The sequence below is a fragment of the Pseudochaenichthys georgianus genome, chromosome 4 (assembly GCF_902827115.2).
Source record: "Pseudochaenichthys georgianus chromosome 4, fPseGeo1.2, whole genome shotgun sequence".
In the NCBI taxonomy this organism is placed as follows: Eukaryota; Metazoa; Chordata; class Actinopteri; order Perciformes; family Channichthyidae; genus Pseudochaenichthys; species Pseudochaenichthys georgianus.
Window position 1 is genome coordinate 23,609,665 of NC_047506.1, and position 16,377 is coordinate 23,626,041.

A 16,377-nucleotide genomic window follows, 5' to 3' on the forward strand; every position below is an offset into this window, starting at 1 on the left:
CAAAGGTTAAACACAAACTGAAAAAAAAGAAAGAAATTAATATCAAAATTGGAGCCCAGTTGACAATAATAGCTACTTAAGTGCTCCGAGAATTCAGATTATACAGAGCACTGCAATGAGATGATTTGCTAAAATGGTTTCCAATGTATATTTCTTAACAATTGTGACCTTATGAATACCATGTGAATCAATCAATAATGGGTATAGGTGTTTTCACTGGATACTGGATGGGTTAAACTACGTCTGCTGTATAAAAAAAGAAAACCCATGCAGCTCATCGGCTGATTTCACAATCACAGTGAGGCTTTTATTTATCAGAGCTGTCACTTCCCGTGTCATGTGCTGCGGTTACCCACGGGGAGGTCGATCCACCGACGCTCTGCCTCCTCCCACAGGCGTCCCATCCGCCGTGCGCGGCCACACCTCCATTAAACGGGGAAAGTCCGTCCGGCAGCGAGGCAAAGCGACTGGAAGGCTTCAGAGGAGCGGAGTCAGGAAGCACCTTACTGCTCCCATCGCATTACTCTGTCTGGACACTTTGATCCGAAAAGGTTGAAGCCATGAATTTATAAAATGATTGGTGGTAGCGAGACTTTGTGCAGGACGCGGGGTGGGAAATAAGGATTAAAAGAAGAAATATACGGGCCAGACTGGGAACAGAAGATACCGAGTGTGAGCGCAGGTAAGACAGGCTTCTGATCAACTAAATACAGACAGACAGGAACTGCCCCATTACAACTTTTTCTCATTAACCACCTTTTATGTGTTTTTATTTATTTGTGCTTAAATGTATGTGTGGGTAGATTTTTTCGATGCAAATTATATTGCCTACCTTAATTCCCACTGTAACAATATATCGTATCACATTATATCATGTAAAGTTATAAGCCTTTTGAAAGAATGTACGCAGCCTATATTTGACAATCGAAAATGAATCTAAACTTATTATCATGTGCTGGCTGCGTTAAAAATGTTATCAAACGTTACTGTGACATACTATCTTTTAAAATCATGTCATTACCACGTATCTGATGGTTCCATTCTGTTGTTGTATCTTCTATAATTATAGTCAAACGGAAACACATACTTTTCTTATTTTATAACAGATTTTAATTTATTTTAATTTCCTTTTATCAGTGTTCTTGTTAAGTTTTATTTGTACCTATGTTCTACTCCATCAACTTCAAAGTCCTTCCAAGTTTCGAGATGAAAAGCACACTATGCTGTTTGTTAGGACTTGCTAAGGCTCAGACAATAAATAGGCAATTGATAATATTGTCAATGTCAATCACAAAACCCCTGTTTTACTCAGTGATCATTCACTGTGTAATATTCTTCGCTGCAACTGAATATTACATCCTTATAAAGTACTACATAAGCATACACGACTGTATAATGAATGTCATAACATATATTTTCCCAATATATTTAATTGTGACTTCTAAGAGAGTGAATGATAAGAATCATGGTGAAACTTGAAAGTAGTGAAGTAGCAATGCATCTGTTGGGCTATGCCGAACAAATTGGGAAGTAAAACGTGTTGACATCGTATTAAACCCTAACCTTTGCACCAGTGGCATTGCCCACAGTTGTCAAGTTCACATAATAATGTGTAGCACTGTAGATGATCAATTCATAGGGTTTCTGCCATGTGCTCTGAGGTAAGTTTTGCTGAACACATTCATAGACCATGGAGAGAGGAAGTGTTGTAGATGTTGTATCCAAGTTATTGCCATTGAAATGGATCAATATACTTTTCATGCATGACCTCCTGTGCCACTTTGCTCATATTGATTTGTTGTAATTAATCTAAATACCATAGATGAATCATGACAGGGGTATGCAGTCATTCAATAGCTGCATGAAATATGTTTACAGATCGTAAACTAATAGCAATTACAAGTAAGCTTTCAATTTGTGTTGGTTTTGTGTTTGGTGGACCATAAGATTTTGATCTTGACATACACTCTAAAATGAGAGTCCAATTCAGGATTGTTTTTTAAATACTTTTAAATCCTGCAATACTCTCCAGTTGTTGAGTACATACCATGGTTAACTCTTGTTTTGGCACATGCTCATACCATTAAGGCTTGTATTTTGATCAATTATTTACTTGCTGAATAAGCCAATATTTTTGACAAATATTATAATATGCTTCAGTATTAAATTAGGAGTGTTTTATAACTAGAAAAACACCTTGATTTAGCTTTCAAAAGAAGTCAGGCCCAACATGTGATCCACCTAATTTGAAAAGGCCCTGGAGTCAATACTGGATGAAAAAACAGGAGAAGAAAAACAAAGTTAGTTGGTGTGGAGAAGTTGTTTGAACGCTCGGTTTAGGTGAAGTGTGTGTGTGTGTGTGTGTGTGTGTGTGTGTGTGTGTGTGTGTGTGTGTGTGTGTGTGTGTGTGTGTGTGTGTGTGTGCATGTGCGTGTGCGTGTGTGTGTGTGTGTGCGCGCGTGCGTGTGACATGCATGCCAGACAGAATTTTAATTATCCCTGCGAGGCGTTTTGTTTCACTGTCAGCAAATACAGAGTCCGGCATTTGGAGTGTTGTCAATAGCAGCTGAACTGCGTGTCCACCTCTGTCCGTGCGCATACAATGTTTCCCCCTATAAGCATAATCAATTCAACCAATTCAATATACTTACAGTTGCTAAAGGATACATTGACATTTTTGTGCATCTCTCTAAAAGTACTTTCAAGTACTTTCAACTTCAAGCTGTTTTGATCCAAATCATTCATTCACTTTGTGTGGCTCCTCTTTGCTGCTAACATAAGTAGGCCTATGCTAACAGGCATTTAGAATGCTATGCTAATGTAGAGCAGGTATAATGTTGATAATGGTCAATATTTTAGCTAAACTTGTGAGCATGCTAACATTTACTACCTCGCAGGAGAACCAAGTGGCCTACAACTGAGGCTAATGTGATGGGAAAATCTTGGTTTTGTAGATTGGGAAGACTTTTTCTTAGCCAGGACTAGTTGCTAAGCTAAAATGTGAATTACTAACGGGAGGTAGGCAGATTTTGTTCCTTTTGGACCCAGGCAAACTAGCTGTTTCCCCTGTTTCCAGTGTTTATGATAAGCTAAGCTTATTGGCCTGTCTCGACAAGAAAGTCCACAAAAAGTACTAAAATGTTAACCGGAACAGGGGATTAGCAAAGTCAGTAGGCATCATTCAGAACATGAATGACTATACAACATTTTAAGAAAAAAATTCAAATCAGCAGTTTCTCAATCTAAGTCAAAGTCAAAGTCAACTTTATTGTCATTCTTCCAGTTAGTGTGTATGCTACAGACAGAGAGATCGAAATACTGTTTGCCACAATCCCGAATATAAAAACACATTTTTATAAAATATAAAAATATGTGTGCAAATATATATATATATATATATATATATATACACACACAGTCAAAGACACATTTTTACATGTGCACACATTAAGACCTAAATAAAAACACAACAATCAATACAAAATAATAGTCACTTCAATATTTTGAGAATCTACAGAGTGCAGATTGTCCATAAATCGGCTCTTCTGCAGTGAAGAGATGTCACTTAGTCAACGAATAAGATAGACAGCCAGACATTGAGCCAGCCATCTCATTTATTACAATCATTATCGCTGCACAGCCAATATCAAATTAGAATATGCTGAATATCACCTCTGAACCCACAAGAAGAAGGAATGTGTGTTAAAATAACAAAGACTGAAGAAAAAGAGAAGAGAAGGCAGCCTCTTTCCCGTCGTCAGCAGTGAAGCAGAGGGGGACCAGCATGTTAATTGGTGATTTGATTAGGGTTTTAATATTGCAGCTGTGCACGACAGAAGAGAGCAACTGGCTGCCCAGAGGTTCTTTTTAAATAATCAACAGTCAGTCCTTCGATGCAGGGACAGACACAGCTTAGTCGAAATGCAAAACATTCAGTTAATTTCCTCCAATTTTGCAAGCAATTTTAAGCCATTTTGAGTTGGGCCCAGCACTTAAGAGCCCCATTTGCTCTTCCTCTATAAGGTGCTGTTTACACGAAAATGCAAACAGTTTTATCCGCTACTTTTCTCTTTCGTATAGCCCGTTCGTCCACACGAGGCCGTAACAGAAACGCGGAAACGGACCCCGCAAACGGAAATGCGGAAACGGACCCCGCAAACGATAACGGGTCCCAAGGTGGATAGATCTGCAAACGGAACGCTCTGGGGGGCCAAACGGCTCCGTGTGTACGCCCTATACGATCATTACCTGATAACGATGAAGCCATAGCCCCACCTCTCCCTACTTCTGCTGCTCACTGCTGTTAGTGCAAAATCTACAACTCCTCTACCACAACCATCAGCAACAAGTGGACATGAAGAATTACATGAACTACATGTTGCTAAATCCACCGCGGGGCATAAACAGAAGGGCAACCATGCTCGGGGGTCTTCTTCGCTGCTTTTGGTGTATTTTGTGGCAGAAGTATAGCGCCACTTACAGGCCCGGTATATGTACTACAGCGTCTCCAGCGCTCCCGAGCGGTCTCTTGTGAACGGAAGACTTTGTTTGCGTTTGCGTGTAAATGGGGTTTAAAAGAGCTGAATTGTTCCCAAAATATGTGCAACATCATTACTGATAGGAGGAAGCTCCATTTAAAAAGAGGGAAATGCCATATGCCATATTACATAACTGATTGAAAATGTTTTATTGCTGTGCACTTTTATGAATCATGTTTTTCAGTATCTGGGCCTATGTAGTTCATATGTGTTGTTTTATGTTGAGGGGAAACAATACTAAGGAATGTTACGAGTGGATGAATCGGCACATTTGTAATGCTGTTGATTAATGGCCGGTAGAATGAGGAAATAATGACACCTCAATCTCTGAGAGAAATATGGTTTGGTTTGCATGCCATAGGGGCTTTGAAATAGGCAGCAAGAGGGGATCTGTGACAAAAACTATAGGTTACTTACGTAACCCCAGTCTCAGAGTAACATGAAGTGAGATGTCTCACTATGGGATGCGCCTCATCGCGGAGCAAACAGAAGCATCAATCTCATTACGCCAATCCTGATTGGCTGGTGATCTTGACGTCAGCGTCAGGGGAAATCACCCCCTATAAGTAGCTTGCGCCACAACGCATGCGTCATTCAAAATAAGCACCTCTTCTCACTTCACCATAGCAAGGAGGGCCGTCTGGTGAGACATCTCACTTCATGTTACTCTGAGACTGGGGTTACGTAAGTAACCTATAGTTGTCATTCATAACACTCCGTTCGATGTCTCACTATGGGATATTGTAGCTCCCGTATAGCCAGACGAGCTTATCTCGAAAATCACCGATCAACCAGAATTTAACAGGTAGAGTTCTGACTCAACAAGGTGCCCAGCACTGCTCGGGCCACGCTTGGAGCGGAGACATCTAGCCTGTAAAAGCGGACAAAAGTGAGCGGCGAGGACCAGCTCGCCGCTGCACAGATGTCTTGGATGGAAACACCCTTGAACAAAGCCCAGGATGTAGCCAGGCCCCGAGTCGAGTGAGCCTGCAGACCCAAAGGTGCTTGCAAATTCTGACTCGTATAGGCCAAAGCAATTGCCTCCACAATCCAGTGTGAGAGCCGTTGCTTAGTAACAGGCTTGCCCTTGTGAGGGTTAGCCCAGGGCACGAAGAGTTGGTCATTAAGACGAAGCTCCTTTGATCTGTCCATATATGTGTGTAAAGCCCGGACTGGACACAACAGATCCTGCTGCTGCTCCCCGGAGGAAACCAGCGGCGGAGGAAATGCCTCAATGTCAATTGGGGTACACAAACCAACCACCTTTGGTGTAAAGGCAGGGTTGGGCTTCAACAACACTCTTGTTTGCCCTGGGGCGAACTGAGTGCATGAGGGATGTACAGACAGTGCATGAATATCACTGACCCGCTTGGCGGATGCCAGGGCCAGTAACAGCACTGTCTTGAGTGACAGATGTTTCATGTCAGCTCCTTCCAGGGGTTCAAATGGGGTCATTCTGAGCCCATTCAAAACCACTGCCAGGTCCCATAAGGGCACCAGCGACCTGGAGACAGGTCTGCGCCTGCGAGCTCCCTTCATAAAACGGAAAACCAAAGGTTGTTGGCTAGCCGTCTTACCCTCAAAGCCCACATGGCATGCAGCAATAGCAGCCAGGTACACCTTGATCGTGGAGAAAGCTCTGTGTTTATCGATCAAGTCCTGTAGAAATGATAAAATCACCCCGACAGGACATTGAAAAGAGATGTGTCCTTCTTGAAGGCACCACTCTTCAAACACCCTCCACTTACAGTCGTAAAGAGACCTGGTGGAGGAAGCTCTCGCACTCTGAATAGTGTTTATTACCTTCTGAGGGAGTCCCACTGTATTCAGATTGTACCACTCACGGGTCAGGCCCATAGTGCCCCGCGCTCTGGGCGTGGGTAAAGGATCGCCCCCCCCCGCCTGAGACAATCTGTCCCTGCATGGTGGGGGCTGCCATGGCTGCCCGCACAACAGCTGATATTTCTCCGCCAGCCCGTACGTTGCGGGCTAGGGCGGAAACATCAGAGTAAGTGTGTGGCGTTGCTCCTTCACTCTGGCCAGAGTTGGGGGTAACAGAGCCAGGGGTGGGAACGCGTACAGAGGACCCGGAGGTCAATCGTGTACGAGTGCGTCCCCGCCTAACAGTGCATTTAAATCGTGCATTAAAGAGCAGCTGTCATTGAGCATTTTTTCTTTATGCGAATTTATTCTTTACGTGCGCCCGCTGGAGGTCTCTGCTCTAGAGACCTCTCACCGGGTGACCTTCGTAAATACCCTATCAGCCTGTCTGACGTGCGTCCGTGGTGACCACCTTCCGTGAAAGGACAGCACCCGTAGGCGCGTCCCGCACTAGAAAAGTCGGGTGTAGTGCCACTACGCATTACATAATAACCAATACTCTCCGCTAGGGGTGGGCGATATGACGATATATATCGTCGTGACGATATTAGGTCTCCACGATATGCTTTTTCAGAGATATCGTCCTATCGTGATTAAAAATAAATAAATAAATTAAAAAATAGAAAAAAAAAAATAGCGGGAGGGGAAGAGGCTCTCCGTGCGCGGCGCAGGGGGCTATGACAGCGGACGGAGAGCCTCTTCCCCTCCCGCTCCCCCAGCCTCACCTACTGATTTTAATTTCACCATATATCAAGCCCGATCGATTTCACAATGTCAGCGCACCTCTGCTTGCGTTCAGTCCGAGTTGTTTGACACGCTCCCAAAGTCCCCGCCCCCTTTCTTTGCAGCGAGCAACCATAGGGCAGGCATTTCATAAAGGGGCTCCTTATGAAAAGACTAGCAAACGGTGGAAAGACATAACTGACGCTGTGGCGTTTTATGTTTTTCCCTTCAGTTATGCTAAAGTCTTTTATTACACTTCAAGTCTACTCTAAAGTTTACATTTTATTATTTATTATTTGGCACTGACTTTTCCTCATTGATGTTTTATGTTTTACTTAGTTATGTTTTACCCTCCTTTTCATGTTTATTGATGTTCACGGCTCACTTGTTCATTCAGGGTTTCATTTCTGAAATAAAACTAGCTTGAAATGCTATTTTGGTCTGTTACTCCTTTTTGTTTTAGTTTCTGTTACCTTGTAGGTGCTTGTACTGTTAAGTAACTTGAAAAATAACCATAATAACCGACATGATATATATATATATATATCGCCCACCCCTACTCTCCGCACTTCGTGGCGCGTGGGGTATAGTTTTATTATGAGACCCATTTTGAGCGGGTGCTTTACGAGGACATTTGTCTGCATAATCTGACTCTGCTCGGCGGGCATTATAGATAAAAACCCTTCTTTCTAGGAGAGAGAGAACCTCTCTCTCTCCTAGAAAGAAAGTGTAACTGTTTTGAGAAGCCCAGGCAGATGTCGTGAGTATCTCCTGCTGTATGCTCCTTAGAGCCAGCTGAGATGCCACGCTTACGGCTCCAGCCGGCACTGCGCATGCGTGTGACGGTGGTGCCTTCACAGCTCCAGCCGGCACTGCGCATGCGTGTGACGGTGGAGCCTTTACGACCCCAGCCGGCACTGCGCGTGCGCGTGGCGGTGGTGCCTTCACAGACCCGTCAATAATCCGCCTTTTGAGAGATGCCGTAGCTACTCTCAAAAGGGGAAGAATTGGCGGGCTGTTTATTGGTTTTATTGATTTTTATTTTCATTTATTTTTTGAGCTGCGCCCTCGGCCTGAATCCTGGATACGTCAGCGGCAAATGTTTTATGACAGAGGAATCAATCAACGTGTGACATGTGTTTGTGTGGACTTGAGGATGGTGTTTAGGCATCTCTCGAGGCGGCGGGAACACATTCACGGAGGGGAGAAGGAGGGGCTGTCACGCCGCTCGCTTCTTGTTCCTCGACTGCTGGCCGAAATTCTGGGTTGGCTGAGCCTGAGCTGCAGCCGGAACCGGAGATTTTCTTGGCCAACTTGCCCTTGTCTCCAGCCTGGGCTGGGGACTCGGGGTGGGCTGCGACCTCTGCTTGTCCGGTGCTTTAAACCGGGCAGAGTTCGCTTGGGTGAAGGACTGCTGCTGCGAAGGACTGCTGCTGCGAAGGCAGCGGCTGGACCCTTCGAGGGAGGCAGAGGTGGAGTGCCTCGTCCTCCTTCTTCTTCGTCTCACACCTCCTTTGCATGGAGGCGAAAGCGGAGCAGAAAATTCCCTCGGGAACGATGGGCATATCCAGCACATCTTCCCTTTCTCGGTCATGGAGGTTGGTGAGGTTGAGCCATCTCGCTCTTTCCTGCACCACCATGATCCCCATTACTTTGCCCGTGGCCTGGACGGCGCAGCGCTGGACACAGAGGCAAATGTCCGTGACCGCTGCCATCTCGTCCAGAGTGGCTGCTCCCGGGCTACCCGATAGGTCCTTGCAGAGCTCCGCTTGGTAGGCGGTTAGCAGCGAGGACACGTTCAGGGCCCTGGCGGACAGCGCTGCAGCTTTATAGGACTTTTCAGTCATTGTGGACTGAAAGCGGTCCGCCTTTGCTGGCAGCGTGAGGTTCCTGCTCGGTGAGGGGCCCACCTTCGGTAGAAGGTGGGCCGCCACCAGCGGTTCCATGGGCGGTATGCGGAGCAGGCCGAGCCTCTCCATTCCATCGCAGTCCAGGGAGGAGGCACCCTGGATTGGGACCTTGTTGCTGAAGGGCCGGACTCTCCACGAGACCGACACTTCATCCAATATTTCTGGAAAAACCGGGAGGAGTTGCCTCCCTTTGCCCGCTGTTTGGGGAAGATGCTTCCCCTCCTAGCGGGACCTGGAGGTCTCCTTGGCCATTTCAGGCCACGGAACATTAGCCGCGTTCACACTGCGGTACTTTTCCCACAAAGGTTCATGCGAACTTAGTTCATGCGAACTCTTTAGTTCGCATGAACTAAGTACAGATCGCGTTCACACCAGAAAAAGTCCCTGGGGGTGGATTAGGCAAATGAAGCCGCTGACGTCACTTCTTCTTCTTCTGCTTTGGGTTTACTGGCAGGCCGCAACCCACTTCACGGCGTATACTGCCGCCCAAAGTCCCCGGCCGGAAGTCCCCGGAGTTGGGGACTGGCTTCAGTAGAAGCTGCTGGGACTCCCAGCAGCTTCTACTGAAGCCTTCCGAGTAAATCGCCAGAACGCCGACACCTCCTCATCTCCTCCGCTCCCATGTTTTATTTTGTGTTGCCATAAGTTAGTCTCTCTGCGTTTCTGCGCTGGGCTAATGCTAATGCTAATAATGCTAATGCGAGGATAATAAAATGGCGGCTTCACAAAACTTTTTGGGAGTTTTACGGGGCGTGGTTTGCAATTCGAGGGGGTAAAAAGGTTCGCATGAACTACTTTTAGTACCGGCTCTTTTTGGTGTGAACGCGATCATGAACTAAGTTCGCATGAACCTTTGTGGGAAAAGTACCGCAGTGTGAACGCGGCTATTGAGTCTGACCGCAGTGCGTTTGCACACGGCCTGCAGGTCCATGCTCAGACCGTGCGAAGCTGGTGTGCTGTCGCCCGGGATAGCAGCCCTCGCTCCAGGCTTTGCAGCCTGGGCCGATGACATGAAGGTGTCCTCTTCTTGTTCATCTGACTCGGACAGGAGGAACGCCAGGGCGTCCTCCTCATCGTCTTCCTCATAATTCAACTTGAGGACATCCTCCGCGGGTGAGACCATGGTGAGGTCTAACCGGGAGCCCCAGCTTGGTAAAGCGCGGGAATCCGTTCCCGCGTGTCTTGTCGTCACCGGGTCCCGGCCGGCCTGCCTCGGGCGTGTTCCAGCCCGAGGCAGGACGAACAGACCTGGTGTGTGTCTGTGCCCGAGATCTTCAACCCGCAGCCGCAGAGTCGAGCCACCGAGTCGAGCCACCGAGTCCCTGACTCCTCTGGTGTGAGGGAGAGGGGCGTCCATCTTTGTCACCTCGTGGCGTGGAGAGGGCCCGCTCTCGACAGGTGGGACGGGAAAAAAGGTATTACCACCTTGTCCTTAATCCGGAGAAAAAGGACGGTGTGGGTCTTTTATTCCCGGAGAATACTGACTGGTGTGGCAGTATGCTCCTTTTTTAATCCTTTTCCCCTCCGTGGGGAAGAGAAAAGAAAAACTTCCTCGCTACCGTGGTGTCGGTAGAGAGGGAGCGAGCTAGCAACAGGTGTGCTGCTAGCTTGAAATGAAAAAATCGGACCTACCTTACTTTCTCGTAGAGAAGGGCGAGGTCGATTTTTAAGTACTAACGGCGTTAGTACTACCGTCTTCCTGCGAAGCAGAAGGAATAGCTGGCTAGCGCCTGTCGACCGAAATGGTATTTTGGGTTCAGTCTGTGGACAGTGAAGCTTGCCCGGCTACTGTGAGATGTGCTCTGAAGCGAGAAGAGGTGTTTGAATGACGCATGCGTTGTGGCGCAGGCTACTTATAGGGGGTGATTTCCCCTGACGATGACGTCAAGATCACCAGCCAATCAGAATTGGCGTAATGAGATTGATGCTTCTGTTTGCTCCGCGATGAGGCGCATGCCATAGTGAGACATCGAACGGAGTGTTATGAATGAGAACAAGTAATCCCCCTGACCCCATGCACACATCTCCCACTCCAGCGCCAAAACACCAGAGCAGACGGTGCAGAGATAAGAGGTTAGCCATAAAAATGAGCTTTGTGGGTGAGATAAGAGAAAGAGAGGAAAATGGTCGAACAAATAAGGAAGGTTTGGAAGGGTTTGAGATAAGAGAGGATCTGAGTGTAAACAGATGGAGATGTGTTTTTGTGGATGAGGTGTCAGGGGTGCAGGTCATGCCGGTCGGGTTGATGTTGTGCCGCAAATCGAGAAATGAGCTTGATCAGAAAGGATGGAGTACACCCATAGACTGTATATATAAATGGACGTAGTGTTCGTGACGTCACCCATAGGATTCTGCAGAGTTGCCGAGAAGCCCTTAGTAGGCGGAGTCGGCCACTAACACCTCGACTGTGACGTCAGAGTCTAATCCCGCCTGCTCCAAATAAGGGCAAATAGGCGGAGCCGAGGCGGGACCTGCTGCCTCCGAACTGGAAGTAAACAGAGCTAGCTCAGGCTAAGAAGCTAAGCTAACATGAAATACATGCATACCAAGTTACTGCTAACAGTGTAGTTCCCCTATATAAACGTTACATTCATAATCAAATGAGACAATCTGCAAGAGAATTAGCTATATTTTGTTATTCTTAATGCTTGTCATTCACACGTTGAGAAAAGACGGACTCCACCGCCCGGACGTAACGGAGCTGCAGTGGGCTAGCTCCGAGACGCCGGCTGGAGCTAGCCCCCTGCGGCTCCGTTAGCCACCACTGGGATAATTGGGTCCCCTATTAACATTTGCTCCCGTTTAGCATTATGGGCGTCATAGCCATAGACTATAAAAGTCTTACCCAAGGCTGAATCATAAACTAAAATGTATATGTATGTATAAAGGGTTACGTCCTTAGCTGGCTAATAAGTAGAAAGCTAAGCTACCAAGCACACAAACACCTGCGAACGTGGTTAACATGTATAATATTATAATTTTAGACTTCTTGGAAGTTCTGTTAGTACATTCAAGCGCACAGCACAACATTTTAATTGTCTGGTATTTGTAAAAATATTCCCTAAAAGGCACAATCACCACGAACACGGCTAAAGGGTCAAGTACAGTAACTACAACTAACTAACGTTGTAGCCTCTATTTTGTAGCCTAGCAGAGTGGACAAGTTGCTGTTAGCTGACAGTGAGGCATGTACATGTCCATCAAAGTGACCACGCCCTAATTTATGCAAAAGCTTTAAGGCTTAATATTAATTAAACAGATGAGTTGAGAAAAAATTCACCCCCCACACAGTAGTCATGAAGTCATCTAACTATGCAGAGAATATGGTTTTTTGAACCACGATGTAAACATGTTTATTTCTGCTGTAAAGTTGGGCATTTTAACATGGGGGTCTATGGAAATTGGTTGAAACGTTGGTACGCTGGTGGGGCAAGATCTGTCAGCGAATCACAAGAGTCAACAGAAAGTATACTCCGGATGTCTGCATACAAATGTAATAGCAATCCATCCAATAGATTTTGAATGATATCACCATAGATCAAAGTGGTAGACAGACAAATATTGCCATTTCTAAAGCCATGCTGCCAAATTCAAGTGGCAATAGTCTTGATTGGGTATGCAATTGAGACAAGAAAATCTGTTTCGAGAGATCAAGCATTTTAAAAAAATTGTACAAAGTCATGTAGTTTCTGTCAGAGGGATATAGGCTGTTAATCATTGGCAGTACAAGGGAGGACTAAGTGGAAACACCCTGCTAAGGTGAACAATAGGGCCGAGTTTACAGTGCAGTATGTGCAGCTGATGTGAAGGTCACTGTTTTTCTCTTTCTATCTTAGGTTTTCCATTGTGATCCTGACAGTGCAAGGACAGTGACACTGACTCGGCTATTGTCTCTTCATTGTTTCCGGACAGAGTGAGGCTCCCTGGTTGCCTTTGCTTTCCAATGTGACTGTAGAATAGAAAGAAAGCTCAGCTTGTCTGAAAATTCGTATTCAGCATCAATTCTCTTTGCCAGCCATATTTGCAACCCAGAGAACAGCAGTGAAGTCTCAGCACAATCTCTACCCCCAAGCCATCCCTCCATCCTCAACCCCGTCTACTCTAACCCCCTTATCCCTATCCCGGTCCCTCAGCCCCTTCCCTCTCTCCAAGACCGGCTTCAGCCTCATCCTTTGCCCCGCTCAGAGTCCCAGATGACAGCTCAGAAACATCCGTTACCCTCCCGCTCCATACGAGCCTTCTTTCCTCTTCATCCAGCCCCTGTGGCGCTTGGCACCAATGCCCATCACATAGACAGATGGAGCCAACCCTGACCCCTCTCCTCGCCCGTGGGGACGCCAAGAGAATCAATGCCTGACTAGAGGAGAAGGGGTGTGTGTGATTGCATGTGGGGCGAAACAGGAAGTATTGCTTTATCACAACAGCAACACACCACCCAGTCTCCCGTTGACTCCCCTTCAGCCCAACTGGAGGCCTTCTGCTAAAAACACAAACAGCAGAAAATTCAGCTGCAGAACCAGAAGGACCTTGTCGCCAGCCCCCAAATTGTGCCTAACATATTTTTGCTTTGATTATTTGGCAGAGATATCTTGTCCTCTTATTGTTTCGAGAAAAGATGCAAACATTGGTAACATTCTAAATCTTGCAAACATCATGTAAAAAAAGAGGAAACTACAAGAGTATTGAAAACACTGAAGGAGGTCTTCTTCCCAGTCGAAAGTGTTTCTCAAGTTTCATTCTGGGCCCCACACTTCCTCCGGCCTCTGTCATCTGAATACAGTACGGTAAGAAAAGCTTCAAATTAGTGCAATCTTCACTGGTATATCAAAGCATTAGAGGGATACTTTGCCACTTATGGCGCTTTTCCACTGCAGGGCCTCGCTCGGCTTAGTACGGTATGGCTAGGCCTCGTTAGGCCTTGTTAGGCCAGGCTCACTTTATGCTGCGTTTCCATTACAGTTTAGGAACTGGGGTAGTATCTATAGTAACGCAGTGTAGGCAGAGCCGTGACGTCATCTTCAATGCGAAACACAATTCCAGCATCAGCCGTTAGCTGTTAGCCCTGTGTTACATGCTCCCTTTTCTGTTGTCTTCTCTGTCTCTCTGCTGCACAGGTACACCTGGTCCGCCCCTGGCTCCGCCTCCCCCAGGTGTCCTAATTCCATTCAGCTGGGGACTTAAAAGGAGAAGCTGGAGGAGAGAATGTTGTTACTTCGGCATGATTTTTAAACGTGTATTACAATTAAATCACGGTAAAATATGTTCATTTTGTTGTAGTTGCCAGCGATTCTCTCACTAGTTTAGCATACTCAGCCCGGTTGTTGGCCCGGAAAGAACCTCGATTTTGGAGAGCCAGAAAACTGTGAAAAAGTACCCGCTAGCCGGAACTACGCCTAGTGGAAACGCAACCAAAGCGCTGTAGTGGAAATGCGCGATAAGAAAGACACTAAGAAGTAGAAGGATTCCCCTAGAGCAGAAAGACATGTGGTTAAATGTTGTATGTGACAGGACTACGGATGGAAATTAGCTCAAAGCTAAAATCCGGCTCATTTACATTTGAAAGCATTATTTTGTTTAAAATGTTCATTAATGTGTATTGTCCCGGTTCAAATAAACGATTAAATTAAATGAAAATGACTCCTGTTAGATCTTCAATATCTCTGTATCCATCCCTTTATCTAAGCTTTAACATTGGGCATTACACCTCCCCTGACTGATCCCATATTGACTATGTGTCATTCATTCTCTTGACTAAACATCCCACCTCAATCCTTGTAATGTTTCCAGAAAGCACGATTTTGGCTACTACATTTTCAGGGATTGTTGTTGCCATCTTCTAACCTAATCTGCTGACCAGTTTGCTCATTTGCATATAATGCCAGACTGACCATTTTTTAAAGAACCGCGCAATTATAAAAGGAGACAATAATGGTTGGTGAAATGAATTATGCGGGCTGACATACGTAACAGAGGAGGGAATACCGGAGTCCCAATGCTTCTCAGGTAATTGGAGTGCAGTAATGTGCTTTTATACTCCAAAGCACAGCTCATCTGGTGACCTTTAGGCTTAAAACTCAGAAGAGGCAGAAACAGAAAGATAATAATAATAATATATCAATTTTATATAGCGCTTTTCTGAACCCAAAGACGCTTTACATTTGGGAGGGAGGGTAGACAAACAAAACAAAAACAAAGACAGAACCAAAAAGAAACAAAACACAACAGAAAAGCAGTCAGGAGGAAGTTGATTGAGAGGGGGGGGGGCTTATGGATAGAGAGTTGAAGAGGTGGGTTTTGAGGCGGGACTGGAACAGGGTGAGGGACTCAGACTCACGGAGATCTTGGGGGAGGGAGTTCCAGAGCTTCGGGGCTGCCACAGAGAAGGCTCTGTCCCCGAAGCTCCGGAGTTTGGCCTTGGGGATTGAAAGCAAACCGGCTGAGGAGGATCTGAGGGACCGGGGTGGTTGGTAGAGGGTGAGGAGGTCAATGAGGTAGGGGGGGGCCAGATGGTGGAGGGCTTTGTAAGTGAGGACCAGGAGTTTGTAGTGGATGCGGTGAGAGACGGGAAGCCAGTGGAGTTCTTTGAGGACCGGGGTGATATGATGCCATGATTTGGTGTGGGTGAGGAGTCTGGCGGCTGCGTTCTGGACACGCTGGAGTCTATTGAGGGAGGTGGAGCTGATGCCGTAGAGGAGGGAGTTGCAATAGTCAAGGCGGGAGGAGATGAAGGCGTGAATGAGTCGCTCAGCTGCAGGGCGGGTGAGAGAGGGACGGAGTTTGGCAATATTGCGGAGGTGAAAAAATGAGATTTTTACAACATGACGGATGTGGGGCTCGAGGGAGAGGGTGGGGTCAAATATCACGCCAAGGTTGCGTGCCTGGGTGGAGGGGGAAACAGGGGTGCCATCAATGGTGACTGTCAGGTTGGGGGTTTTGCTGAGGGTGGATTTGGATCCGATGAGGAGGAGTTCAGTTTTATTGCTGTTGAGTTTTAGGAAGTTGTGTTGCATCCAGGATTTTATTGCAGTCAGACAGGATTCGATGTGGGTGAGGGGGGGGTTGTTGGGGGATTTGGGGCTGAGGTAAATCTGGGTGTCGTCGGCATAGCAGTGAAAGTCCAGGTTGTATTGGCGGAGAATCTGACCAAGGGGGAGGATGTAGATGATGAAGAGGAGGGGGCCGAGTACTGAACCTTGGGGAACACCTTGGGTGACTGACGGATTAAGAGGGTATTCGATTGTCTATGGAATTTTTCATCATTAGTCTTATGCATTAGCATAACAGATAATGTTTTGACTGGCCTGTCTCCAGTCATTTTAGTTTCT

The 16,377-nt window shown here is 46.4% G+C and overlaps 1 protein-coding gene across 2 annotated transcripts in view; it reads left to right on the top strand.

Annotated features, from left to right (window-relative positions):
- Positions 1-426: 426 nt before the first annotated feature.
- The window catches only part of LOC117445957 (transmembrane protein 125), a 22,101-nt gene continuing 6,150 nt past the window's right edge, over positions 427-16,377 (top strand). Inside the window, exons 1-2 of one of the 2 annotated variants that reach the window (XM_034081920.1) lie at positions 427-682; positions 12,889-13,836. The gene's annotated coding sequence lies outside the window, so the exon portion shown is untranslated. The remainder of the gene's footprint in view (positions 683-12,888; positions 13,837-16,377) is intronic. The other variant, XM_034081919.1, reaches the window with a different exon arrangement.